The 14,139-nt window shown below is 40.5% G+C and overlaps 1 protein-coding gene across 1 annotated transcript in view; it reads right to left on the bottom strand.

The window, feature by feature from the left end:
- Positions 1–12,269, bottom strand: part of ACSL5 (acyl-CoA synthetase long chain family member 5) — a 31,201-nt gene extending 18,932 nt beyond the window's left edge. Inside the window, exons 1-3 of the mRNA XM_031053884.2 lie at positions 12,206–12,269; positions 11,582–11,772; positions 2,253–2,430 (exon numbers count right to left, since the gene is read on the bottom strand). The gene's annotated coding sequence lies outside the window, so the exon portion shown is untranslated. The remainder of the gene's footprint in view (positions 1–2,252; positions 2,431–11,581; positions 11,773–12,205) is intronic.
- Between the last annotated feature and the right edge of the window lie 1,870 nt (positions 12,270–14,139).

Raw genomic sequence — 14,139 nt, 5'->3', positions numbered from 1 at the left:
GAATACAACCTGTCCTGGACCTTGGCTTGCCAAAATGCATAGTCTCTAGTAATCATATCTATGCTTTTATTGCTGCTGTAAACTTTATGCTATTCAGGTAAAGTTAACTTACATTGCAATTGTGATATTATTTAGCAATGCAGATACATTGTAGGAAAGCTGAGGCTTAATTCACTGCTTTATGTGAAAATGAAGAAGAAACAGCTTGTTCTGCATGAAACTTCTCTGCCTTTGGCTTTGCCTACCTAGATCTGTTCCTGTGGCATTTAACTGAAGTTGTGAGCTTCAGCTTTAATAGTGCACATCAGGGTGACTCCTGCTTAGAGAAAGGCAATACCCCTTACAGAGAAGAGTAAGAAGGCCAGGCTCCCAGCCCAGCCAGCTCCATTATCACCATCTTTGAGTACCTCTCTGAGGACTTTCCCCCTTCAGATATCTGGCCTCAGGCTGTTTTTTTTTCCAGGAGGAAGAAAAATAGCAGTGAATTTGCCCTGTCTCTGATTAACTGTTAAGTAGTGATGCTGTGTACCTCATGCATAGGCTGTGGGTGTGAGAGAACATGCACATAGCACTGTCCTATATGACCTGCCAGAAGCCCAGCATGTGAAGCAGAGGTCCTTGAGCTGGTAAAGTTATGCTGCATTGCCTGGGCTCAGCAGGTCTCACAGCTCCAACATTAATGGGATTAAAGGATGCATACAAAAAAACCTTGGGGAGGATAGCTTCTCCTTAATGATAGGTTCTGTTTAATGCTCCTGGATTACAATACAGCTGATGCTCTTTGCCTGGTGTGCATAGGAAGTGACATGAAAATTTTTAGGCTTTTCATTTCTGATACTGCCTTAACTGATCTGAATAAATTCCAGATTTTTTGAGAGGCATGAATCCATTTATTATTAATAATTCTCTGCCAAAAAATAAAGCAGAGTTGTGAATAACTCAACCTTTACATCTTTTTATACATATATGTAAAAAGTATATGTGCATCTTCCTACCCATTAGTAAATTAGGATGAGCAGTAGGTAGAGTATGTACATAGAGCTCAACTTGTTTCCTTCCTGTTGTCACTGTTACAAAGGGTTTGCATAGACAATAGATGAGCTTTCATAATAAATCTTAAGGTGCATGGCACAGCATGAGCTTTTGCTATCCAAAGATGCCAAAATAGTTCATCCACCTATAGCAAATAGCAGAGGATGTAAATAAATGGAAGGGAAGCATTAGCTCAGTGAAGAGTTTTTTCTGTTGTCTCTTCAAGACTTGAATCTAAACTTTGTGAGTGTGGGAAGTTTTGGCTCACTTTATTTGAAGGATTTCTGAATTCCAGTTTGTTAATGCTGTAAAAATAATTATTCTTTATTGCTCTGCTACACGTTTCAAGGGCAGCCTTCTGACTACTGTTAAGCAGAGCAACTATACAGGGACGTAAATAATCTCGGAGAAAGTAGTATGGACAGCACAATGGGTTTAGTGCTTGGAGAAGCAATTTGCTTTGTGCCAGTTCTCTTTCTTGCAGCGTGGCTTCTGGTTAATGTTTGTCTCTGCTCCTTTGTTACATCTGCAGCTCTGTACACAAGAAAGAGCTTGGAGGAGGCTCCATCTCTATAGCTACACCAACCAGCTGTACTAAGGCAGAGACAGAAATCTGGTGTGCCATACTCCAACATCTTGCTTTTAAAATACTAAAAAAGGCATTATAGCCAGTTTCTGTGTTAATAGTTGGGGATTAAGGTCCTATTGGATGTAGTAAATGTTCCCAATAAGCTTCTGTAAGTGATATAGCATTTAGCAATTTTTTACTGACAAGATTTTAAAGCCTATCTGCGTTGCTGTGTAACCAAATGATTCTACTATTTCTGGAACTCTTTTAGATGTGAGTCTGAATGGGAGCCTGGCACTGTGTGCACTGCATCTTTAAATAGACGTAACTAACAAACTGATAAGAAAACGGCTCCAGCTGGAACATAGGTTTCCAGTTCCAGCCATTCTGTAGCAGCCTGGAGTGTTCAGGTGGCTGCTCTGATTCAAGCTGTGATTTCTCTGTAGGCCACCCCTGAGCCTTGCTTCTTTAGTAACATGCAGCCAATTACACAGTTGTTGCCTTTAGCAGCACACAGTCTGACTAGAAGAGTACATTGGTTCCAGGCATTGCAGCAGATTAAGGCTATTATCCCATCTGCAGTACTTCTCTGCAGGAACAGGGTGTCCAGTACTTGGGAAACACAGGCTCTGATCGGGAAAGATTTACTTACCTTACTTCAGTGCTTGAGGGTGGAGGGCTGATACAGCTTGCTTCCTTCACTGCTTTACAACTCCAAGTGTGTGTTCAAGGGTTGGTGCTTCGCCAGCTCCTGTGGCAGGACTAAGCCCCGAATCATCAGTGTGTGGCTTTAATAAACAGGCAACACTGCACCCAGGTAACCTTTGAACCTGCATTGCAACAGGTTCAAAGGTTAAAAAAAAAATTAAATTATTCCTGATCAAATATAAAGAGCAATTTTGGCAGGTTAGAAATGTGTGTTTAAACACACAGCTCTTGCACAATAGCTTTAGAAGAGAGCAGTGCATTTTGAAAGCTAACCCCAGCCCTGCAAAAGCTGCACGCTTGAGCTTTAGATAGGACTCTCATGTACACAGACTATGCACAGGGCACTGAATAAGTCTTGTTCCACCGAAAAAGAGTGCCTCTTGGACCACACTTCGAGCAGGAAAACTTGTTCTCTACTGTTTTGTGTAGGGGACTCTCCTTAATCATGTCCAACTGCTGTGGCATGGGTTTCCTTTGCAGCTCAAGTGGTCCATGAAGTAGTCTGCTCCTTGATGGCAGGGATCTCAGTGCAGTTGGGATGTACAGGGAGCTGGTTATCTTACTGTGATGCACCTTCCCTTCTGAAGGTGTGCAAAGGGTGTTGTTGCACTTGCTGGTCTGGCAAGTAGGCTAAGTCTGCTTCATCAGGGATTTCTTCTGTTGATTTAAGTGAGAGTTGGTTGCTCTTTTGTCTTCTTCCATGTATGAAATGAGAGCAACAGGGCTGCTATGCCTAATGCTGCTTGAGAAAGACCCAGCTGTGTGGTGAGGTATGCCAGCTGGGCTGGCAGGTGGAGCCAAGGGCTCCACTTCCAAAGGCTGTGGATGTGATCTTTGGAAGAAGTTTGCTCCTCATGGTCCAAGAGATAAGGCTCAATACCAAAGTCCTTTCAGCACTCACTTATTACTGTCAGGACTGGTCAAGTTCATGAAGCTTTTGTTAATCCAGGCCTGGTTTGACTGATGCTGGAATTTGACTCCTGTATGATATTTGAAGAGTAAATCGATGTTAACACTTTTCACTTACGATCTTAAGTATTCTTGATAGGAGTGGGGGAACCTGCCTGTACCAGTGGACATGAATAAAAGCGGAAGCACCTGGGGAACACTCATCCTAGACATTCTGATTGCAATCTGCTCTTAAGTTTTTAGCAAATATCAGTTTGAGGAGGATGAAAAGAGTGGAACAGATCCAAACTTGAAGTAAAGAGATGATACTGGTGTGCAAGTCTCTTGGTTCCAGTCTGTGGTGCATTTTGCATATGGGAAACAAAGCAGTCAATGTTGTTACAAGGTATGCAATACATACTAATAATTAGTAGCTTATCAGGTTCCTGTTCCATGTAAGTGGACATTGTCTCACCACCTCAAAAGAACTAGACTAACACCATCTATGGTTTAGGCTCCTAGATGCATCTTTTATAAGGATGCTGGGGAGGAACTCTTCATTAGGAACTGTAGTGATAGGACAAGGGGTAATGGGTTAAAACTGAAACAGAAGTTTAGACTAGATAAAAGGAAGAAGTTCTTTCCTGTAAGGGTGGTGAGGCACTGGAATGGGTTTCCCAGGGAAGCTGTGAATGCTCCATCCCTGGCAGTGTTCAAGGCCAGGTTGGACAGAGCCTTGGGTGATACGGTTTAGTGTGAGGTGTCCCTGCCTATGGCAGGGGGGTTGGAATATGATGATTTTAAGGTCCTTTCTGACCCTAACTATTCAATGATTCTGTGATTCTGTGTGGGTGGAAAAGGACAGCAGAGCCACTGGAAGTGGAAACAAAGCCAATTACTTGAGCTAACTGTACATGTAAAGCTATAACTGCTTTTCCTTCTCCACCCTTTCACATTGGTACATAAAGTGCATGGCTTTTTACCTCCTTTGAACAGCAAATTTATCCAAGTTGTGGTGGTTGTCACCTTTCAACTATATAATTGCTTCCTGATTCATTAAGGCTACTGATTAGTTTACCATTTAAAACCATTCTGGGAATCCTAAGCAACTCTGAGTAGTGAGTGTGTCATCTCGGAGTCTGGTAGGTTGGGCTCTTGCTCAAAAGTCTTGCTGACTTGCTAATGGTGGGTGACCTTTTTCAGCTTGTTTTGAAGCAGGTGTGAGAAAACGTGCTCATAAGCCTTGGAAGCCACATGGGCTTATGTTCTCTAGTGCAGGCTCATCTGTGTATATTACCTGTGTTCCTTATTGTTTCTGAATGATTGACACTGTAGTTTGTGACCTCAGTGATGAAACCACATGAACAATGACATGATAGACTAGATCAGCTGTGGGCATCAGCTGTGGACATCACCTATGTCCCAGTTCTGAAAAAGAGGAACTTGAGGCAGAGCTACTCACATAGGTTGTGAGTCAATCATAAGATTGGGAAAAAATGCTTTCAGATTATGAAAATGATGCCAGTTTTTCCCCTCAAAACCAACTTATGAAGAAAATAGCTGACAAATGGCACAGAGCTGTCTGTATGGGTTGTATCAAGCTAGTAATTTTTGAAATCTCTGAACAGGTTATGGCTCAAAACACTGTCAAGGTATTAATTTTTGACAAGAGTGTCTGAATCCATGTGGTTTTGAAGCATGTGATAATCCAGATTTTCTCTTGGTAGTTTTCAGAGGTGATAGAAAGATCTCTTTCTCTGTTTAGATCCATTATCTGTTCTTACCTAAATCATCACTAGTCACATTAACACTTTCAAGTATCACACTGGCACTTTAATCATTTGCTTTGTGTTCAATTCACTTGACACTCGAATGATGAAGAATATGCACCAAAAAAGGAGCAAAAAATTTGAATGGAGTGTTTTTTCAAGCTTTTTTTTCTGGCTCCATTACTGACAGCAGGATTCACAGGCATGTTTTAGATACCTGCCAGTGAACATACAACTGCGGGGTATTCCTGAATGCTGATTTAAAGTGATTCTTACTGAGGTTGTGCAAGCAGTGTGAGCTGTAAAGAGTGGAGCTAAAGGTCATTACCACATAAAGCTGGAGTTTAATCACTTCTCTGTAACATATAAGAAGCCTTTTTTTCTTGGTCTTGTGAAATCTACTGAAATGCAATAGGCTGTTGAGTGATAAACATGTAAAGAACTAACCCTTCAGCCTAAGTAACTGCCTTGACTGTAGTTTAGTGCCATGATATTATATGTTGTTCTTACTGCGTTAAAGTCTTTGTGTAAAAGGATGGATGTGTGTAAAACTGTCGATCAAATAATGAAACTGCACATGTCTGAATGTTTGCAGTTGGTTTGTAGTGCCCAAGAGCAACTATACACTTACTTTGTGGACTGGTATAGCTGTTGAACAAAATTGAAGGATCTGACTGAATTTGCTTCTTCCATGTTACCATTGACAATCTTGCATTGTCCTCTCTGCAAGCAAAGCTCAAGTGGTGTGTCCCAGTGTCTGTGATTTTTAAAACCAGATGAAACAGACTTCTAAGACAATGGCAAATGTTACATAGACACAAGTATGAATTGTCACCAGTCACTTTGCAGGAACTGAAAGTGTCTGATTTATATCTTGACTTGCTGACTGAGAATAACAACTGACAGATAGTTCTACTGTTTTTGACTAAAAAATTATGTAAAACTGTGGATTTACAGTGGTAAATTTTGATTTGGGATCAGAATTTGTCCCCAAAAGATTTATTCTTACTCTTATACAAAAAAAAATTGACATTGATCACTTCTCTTTCATCTGATAAGAATCATTGATGAGAAGTTAATGAAGCTGTCTCTGTGTAATCTCAAAGTAGAGCCATTCCTATCTCAAAAGCACAGAATGCCATATATTGCACATCAGCTCCAGAGACCATCCAGCACACATGCTGGCTGGCTGCACAGATTTGACAGCAAGGCTCTGTGGAAAGTATGTGGACAGATTAAATTATCAGGTCTTTTCATTCCCTAAAGGTTAATGGCAACGGAGGCTGCTCAAACATGAAGTGGGCAGACACAATGGATACACACAATCACGGGTTCAGCTTGCAGCAGTTCAGTTCATGAAGATTTCATGGTATATAACTCCTGATGAAAATGAGAACTGCCTATCAAAGTTGAGGGTCTGCTGACAGTTTGAAGCTCAACATAATTTTGTTGGGTTTTTTTTTCCCATGCAGATCTTGGCTTCTGCATCAAATCCAGACTTTCAAACTCAGTCCTGAATCACAACTAAACTGAATCTTCCAATTCATTTGTTCAGTAGTTTTCACAGCTGGGCTCTGTCTTTTTGCCTACACATTTACCTGAACATTTTGCTGTACTTAACCTCCTCTACTGCCAGGATAAAATGTGGCCAAGAGAAGCAGACATGACAATTTATGAACAGACTTTGACTATTGACCATTCATACTGGAAGTATGAATATACTATTGACTTGGTGACTTTAGACTTTGGATTTGTGGACTAATAAAAGAGTTAAAAGCTAATGTTCAAAGTAAGCAGTATCTGACGTGTAATATTTGGATGAGGAAAGTTTAAAGACCACTGGGATTGCTTCTGGGTGTTATCACGGAGCTGTAATATGTTTAGGTGGTTACACTTTGTTGAAACAATCAGATTCTATTTGTAGTGTAGCAGCCATGAAGTTTTGATTTGTCAGTGTCAATCCCAAGTAATTTTGCTCAGCAAGAGGGCCAGCAATGATTATTTTTTTACTTTATTTTGTTTTAAGACACTATGCTTTTGATAGTGGCATAATAAATACATTGGTTTGATAAGTGGTCTCTTGCAGTCCATTTGTGTTGTGTCTTGGACCTTATCTGTTCGCTTGTGCTAAACATAAAGGATCAGCTTTGGAGTTCAGCTCTTATTCTCATATTCTGAAGAGCTGTGATCTGATTTGGGGTCCAACTCTAATATTGAAATGTTGTAATATAGGGGGTCTTTTTTTCCTTTCAGACTAGAGATAATGCCACACAGAGCTTGCCTTTAACAACAAGCCTTTAAAATACAGTAGATCTTCTGCTTATACATTGTTACAGAAGCAATGCAGAATGCTTGTAATGTTCTGAAGGCTTTCTACCTGTGCTTCAGCTCAAGCCTTGAATGGGTCAGTTTTTCTCAGGTAAAGACCAAGCTGAGTATAAGATCAGGATGTGACTTGTTATGAGGTAAGGTGTTCATGTTTTTGTGATTTAATTCCACGAACTTCATTAGATGCATACATTTAAATGACCTAAGAATTATGCCATCTGGTGAGTACTGGCACAGGCTTTAATTTCCAATGTAATTGGACATATTTCTTTATAAATCAGTTGAAAAAGACCACTGGAGCTAAATTTAGAAGGCTTTAGAGATCATAGTCCAAGATCACAAAAAGAGACATTGTCTTAAACTGTGGATTTAGATTGTAGTTAAACTTCCCTTGTTGAAGTTGTTTATGGTTTGGTGCCTAAAAGTAGGTTCAGAAATTTAGGGGCTGTGATTGAGGTTGTTTCAATAGCACATATGGCTTTTCAGGGTTGTGCAGATTAAGGATTGTCAAACTTGATTTTGTGCCAGCTGAAGCTACTGACATTGAAAAAATGCCATTTACTTGACTAATCTGTAGGTGTATATTGCAGTTCAGGGAAAGAAAGAGAGAAAAAAGGTAATGATACTCAAATTCTGGTAATGGCTATTTTCTATAGTTAAGTTATAACCCCTGCATCATGTTTAGTAAGGGTTTGGAATGAGGTGAGTAAATAACTGTGTACCAAATTAATCAGTGTATGATGTACAGGTGTGTAACAGGCACATCTATACCATTTACACTGCAGTCACTGCGATAGACTTGCAAAAGGGATCAATTTGATGCTTTAGGGTTTAGCTACATTAAATATAATACTCAAAAGGTACTTCAGCCTGTGGAAAGTCCTGAAAAATCACTAAACAGGCTTGTCATGGTGAGTACTTAAACACAGGCATTTTCCATTGTGTTCAGTGGGATTTCTCCTGTGTTTTAAGCTAACATATTTCCCAGATTTAATTTGCTATGGACAGAGAGGACTCTGCAATACCTGTATTAAAAGATCAGGGATTTTACTTGGGTTAGGTTAGGAGCAAAAGAACATGCTGATGTATGTTGATTGTATATTTGTAGTTGATTCTGGTTTAGTTAGGGGATGGATTAGAAGTCCTGAGCTTGCAGCTCACCTTGCAGTGATTCTAATGGAGAATGAATTCAAGACAGAGCGCATCATGTCAAGTTCTACAACTTTTATGACCTTGTGCTTTGAATTGCTGTCACCTAGTACATTTGAATGATATCACTACTAGATCTTATGCAGCAATCCACTAATATATATTGCTGAGTTACCTCAAGACCTGTGTCCCAGCCACAAATGATTTGAAAAGGACCTACTGTTCTTGTTGCAAACTTTCCTTAGAAGATTTCAGACCACAGCTGGGGTAAATGACTGTGTTCTGTCAGCTGCCTATTCAGAGCAAGCTCAGACACAGATTATCTGGGTTGCATCTTCTGTTTCAGAGGTTGTGGGATATTTCATGTGAACAAAATACAGTGATGTGTGAGTACTGTAGCAGTGAACCATGCTGGATCTGTTCCCAATAGCCAATGAAGAATATGCAGTGCTAAAAACTTTGTTAAAAAGAAGAAAAAATGCAGAAAGAGGAAAAACATTTAGAGAATAAACAGAATGCAAGAGAACAGAAAACCTGTTCATGCTGGCTGTAAACAGACAAGCTGCCTATTCTGCCTTGGTAGTTTCATGACCTTTGTCACCAGTGGTATTGGACTACCTGCGAGGTCTTGATTGTGTAAAAGTTTGAAGGTCAAAGGAAATCATTTGGGCAGGAAAAAATGCCAGTAGATGTTTGCAGCAGCCATTGATGACCCCTTTCTGCAGGACACTGCTGGTATGCTGAGCAACAGGGAGGGTACCAAGTGCCACATGCTGCTTCTCCTGGATCTTTTGCTGGTATCTGAAGTTGTTTGCCTAGGTTGCTGGAGGATTCGGAACTTCTTCAGCTGTTGTGGTTCCACTCGGTTTCAAAGCACATTAAAACTACCCATCCTGCCTTAAATGCATCCTGTGTCTGCTGGCACACTGAGCAGAGGAGCATGTCCAGTACTTCACAAGGCTGTAAGTTTCATTCAGTTCTCATTGAAGAACCAAGGGAAATATATGAAAAGCAAAGAAACAAGAACACCCCAAGCAAATATACCAAACTTAGTACTGCCTGCCTTCTCCTCCATCACCTGCCAGGCTTTTCTGTCCAGGAAGAGACTTTCTACCCTATCTATATTATACATAACTCAGCTTCTGGCTTAGATGGAGAGAGATGAACAACAGTGACCCTGAGGCAAGCTTGCTTCATTTCTTGATTACTGTTATACTGCATACCATATACTTACTTGTTTCTTCCCAATTGAAATGTGATAAACAATACATGACAGGCTGTAAAATCTGACCTGCCCTGAGACGCAATATACGTTGAATCCAACCAGGGTGCCACTGGAACAATTAAAGGTGATCTCATTAATTAGGATTATTTAATTAAAATCTGGTGACAGGCAAAGAAGTTGGAGCCAGCAGAATAAAAACAGAAATAAGAGGGAACTGTAGCGTATGAGGTTCATATGTACTGCCACTTGGTGATGGCATGGTCTGAGTGTGCCCTTCAGTATCTAGGAAGACTCCTGTCTGTTACAAGCTCTTGCTCTGGCAAACCTTGCCAATGCCTTTGTTAATGTACTAGACACCTGTGGCATTTCAAGCGCGTTGGAATGCTTCCTACCCAGATGGCAGCCAGCAGCCATGTTCCACTATCCAGGCTGAGTCAGCAGTCACTTCAGACCAATAGGTAGCTTTTTCCTGGCTTTTCTTTATGCTGATTGTGTCTGTGGTGCCAAGAAGTCTCTTAGTGCCTTTGATAGTCAGGTTCAGCAGGAGAATCTTTCAGCCCTTCTGGACCAGATTGTTCCAAAGCAGCTGGGTAAGACCCAGTTTGGCTGCAGCTTTCCAGTAGATGCAAAAATAGTGTGTTCTTTTTCCAGGCTTTTCTGGAAGAGTGCATTAAGGGAAAACTGTTACTATGAGAATCCATGATGATTTTCTCAGGGAGCTCTATCCCCTCTGACATGTTTCTTCTGCCTCTGAACTCACAGGTTATAGCAGTTCATGCATCTTGGATTGTGATAGTCAAATACTTTGCTCTTCAGTAAAAACCACTGAAATTCTGGTGATGTTCCCATGCTCCTGTTGATAGTTACTGACATTTCATGAAACTTTGTGACAGGAAGATGGGAAATTTGGTGTAGGGAGGAAGCTGAAGATGGCTGATGTCCCCATTGAAATTCTGGTGATGCATGCAATAGGAAGGCAAATGCTAGAATATATTGCCAAATTGTATCTCTCTTTGCAACTAGTAACAGCCAACTCAAAACTTTCCTTGAGGCAATTATGGCATCCAAGCAGGGCTCATGTCTGTATCATATAATGTAATCTGTCCCTCTGATTGCAGGAGCATGCAATGAATGCTATAAATTCTATAAATGTCAAATCAGCATAATCAGTGAGAAACTGGTCATTAATTATATGAGTATTTGTCAGATAACTGAGTAACAGAGAAACATGTTAATCTGTTCAGTCACTTTGTAAAGACTAAAAGCTGCTTGAACACAGTGAACAGTATCTACTCCATATGCTGCGTATACTCAAAAAAAAGAGACTTGTTCTATGGTAATACCCTTTGTTGTTCTCTTCTAGATGCTAAGAACCTAAGCTTACTCATGTTTCGACCCATAGTGTGGGGTGCAGGTCATTACAAGACTTCTTCCTGATATGCAGTCACATACCATTCTTCGTTTTACACACCCATGTACTGTTGTAATACCTTTGGTGTAAGTAATATCATTGTCTGGTATTAGAATAATCCAGATCCAGCTTGTTGACCAAATGTAAGGAGAAGGTCCCATATTCAAAGATAGAGCAGGAACTAATATTGAAGGTATTTGACTTCAGCCTCCCAACAAAGCTGGAGGAGAACCTATGGGCTCTGAAGATTCCAAGTGCTGGAAACAATGAGTCTTCCTTTACATTCCCTGTCTTCTGTTTAATTCTAAAGTGATGCTTTTAAATCACATTTTTTGGATTAAGTTTTTGCAAGAAGATACATTAGGTAACGCTTTGTGACACCCAGCCAGATTTCATACCATTTGCATTCTCTTTATCTCCAGATTTTGCAATCCAGGTTTGATCTTTTTAAAGGCAAAGACAACAACAGAAAAAAGGGAAAAAAGTAAAAACAAACTCCAAACCTGTGATGCTTGTCTGAGGAGGTGTATCAAGGCTTCGCTTAGCTCTGTGTAGTCACTGGTGTAGTTTATATTCCTTAGTACTACTTCATTATTCAGAAAACATTAGCATCCATGCTGCTGCTGAAGTTCTCCTTTTTTCCTTGTGGGTTTCAGTGTTATTTGCTTCCAGTCTTCCATGAAGTCCACAAGCTCTTCAAAAATACATACCAGTATACATTGATTCATTATCTCACAGGTTTCCATGTATAAAATAGTTGTCATAAGAGTTAAGAACTTAGATTTCTTCTTTTTCCCTTCTCCATCCCCTTTCTTTTTCCCATCTCCAGCCCCAAAATGCAAATGCACAAAAGAAGTGAATATATAGGAGCTGTTTAAGACTGGTACATTGGACTAGATATTCCAGAGAAGATGCTTCTCATACATAAAGCTCACCTAACATTTTTTAATGACCTTGCTGTGAAAAACCAAAATATACATCCTGTCACAAGAGAGAGAAGAAGAGATCAGCAGTATCACTGAAGTCTTAACTGTCTGGCAATAGGGACCAGCTAAGCACCTTAGCCCAAGAAGTGGACAAAGCAAGTAACATCTATATAGTTTAGGGTTTTTTCTTAAGTGACTCACCTCTTTCAGTAGAATATCGGTTGTTGTTTCTGTGATCTTCTCAGCACTGTTGCCAACTTCTTGCTCTTTGCCATTCCATCTGCTTACTCAACCATCTTTTATACTGTGACAGCTACACCCTCACATAATAACCTGTTTTTATGCAGTGCATTCACCTTAGTGATTTAGCCAGCCTACTCACAGGCTTACAAACCTGAAAACAGTTTTAATGGGACACTGCCTACCAACTGCTTTTCTAGTCTGTTAGTAGCTTCCAAGATCTATAGCAAATGGTATAGATTTGCTATAGATATATATGGTGAAGAAGAATTTCAGTCTGAAATGGATTTTTCCCATTAAATTACAATGATTTGGAAAAGTATTTTCTCAGTGAAGCCACTTTTACAGTAGAGAGTTTCCATGTGCATTTCTGACATTGAAACTTTCCTAATGGACATTCAGTGCCCAGAGATAAAATAGAGTTTAATACTGAAAAAGTAAATAAGCTTTTAATCCAGAGAGCCCCTGTGATCACTGGCTCCAGTCATCTTAAGGCAACACATTTAAGTGACTGTCAGTTATGTGGGTTTCCACTGGAGGCTGGGGGAAGTCCCTCTCAATTCTTCCCCAGTTTGAATGGCCTGAAGCTTGTGCAGTTGCCTGATGCTGCAGAGATTGTAATTCTTTAACAAATTGTGGGCTGTGGCCCTATGCTCCAAGTGATCTTGATGCAGTCTTTTAATGAGCCCGTCTAATAAGCCTAAGTAGAGAATGTCCAAGAGCAGCTAATGCAGCTACTCCTGCTTGGGTCTGCCGTGCTGGGCTCCTCCTGAAGTTGCAGGGTATATTATGCAGTTCTCTGTGTTGTCATAGGATTTGTGTAAACAGCATGGCATGCTTCCATAGAAGAGTGGTTAGCTTTCATCTTGCAGCCCAGAAAGCCAACTGTATCCTGGGCTGCATCAAAAGGATCATGACCAGCAGGTCAAAGGAGGTGATCCTGCCCCTCTACTCTGCTCTTGTGACACCTCACTTATGTTGGTGTCCTCAACATAAAAAGGACATGGAACTGTTGGAATAAGTACAGAGGAGGCCATGGGGATGATCAGGGAACTGGAGCACCTCCTGTATGAAGACAGGCTGAGAAAGTTGGGGCTGTTCAGCTTGGAGAAAGCTGCGTGGAGACCTCATAGCAGCCTTCCAGTATCTGAAGGGGGGCTATAAGGATGTTGGGGAGGGACTCTTCACTAAGGACTATAGTGATAGGACAACGAGTGATGTGTTAAAACTTACACAGGGGAAGTTTAGATTGGATGTAAGGAAGAAATTCTTTACTGTTAGGGTGGTGAGGCACTGGAATGGGTTGCCCAAGGAGGTTATGAATGCTCCATGCCTGGCAGTGTTCACGACCAGGTTGGACAGAGCCTTGGGTGATATGGTTTAGTGTGAGGTGTCCCTGCCCATGGCATGGGGGTTGGAACTAGATGATCTTAAGGTCCTTTCCAACCTTAACTGTTCTATGATTCTATGATTCTATGTTTGCTTGATTACTTTTTCATTTCTTACTGACATTCCTCTCTCAAGCTAAATAACTTTTTATTATTTATTTTTTAATGAAAGACTATTTAGGTGCAAAACTTGTTCATTCCCTTTGAATTATTGGGTATAACTCTCAATCCAGAGACACATCATAGGGAAAAAAAGTGATGCTGATTGTGTAGGAGTTACTTAGGTAACCTATGATCCCATATAGTTACCTCTGTTAGTCCTCTGTTTTTAATCACTGTCAACTGCTGCATCTTCTAACTATCTTGCAAACTCCTTGGTTTCAAGACAGTCTCTTCCAGTGAGAATGTCAGGCCAAAAATGTTGAAATTTGGTCTTTGATCTAGGTATTCCAGTGATATAAAGAACAGCAATGTGTTGATAGAGGAAGTTAGACCAGTGTATATTGA

Source organism: Melopsittacus undulatus, chromosome 4 (genome assembly GCF_012275295.1).
Source record: "Melopsittacus undulatus isolate bMelUnd1 chromosome 4, bMelUnd1.mat.Z, whole genome shotgun sequence".
Classification (NCBI taxonomy): Eukaryota; Metazoa; Chordata; class Aves; order Psittaciformes; family Psittaculidae; genus Melopsittacus; species Melopsittacus undulatus.
The sequence above is the reverse complement of the archived record's forward strand: the minus strand, read 5'-3'. Positions and strand labels throughout refer to the sequence as shown.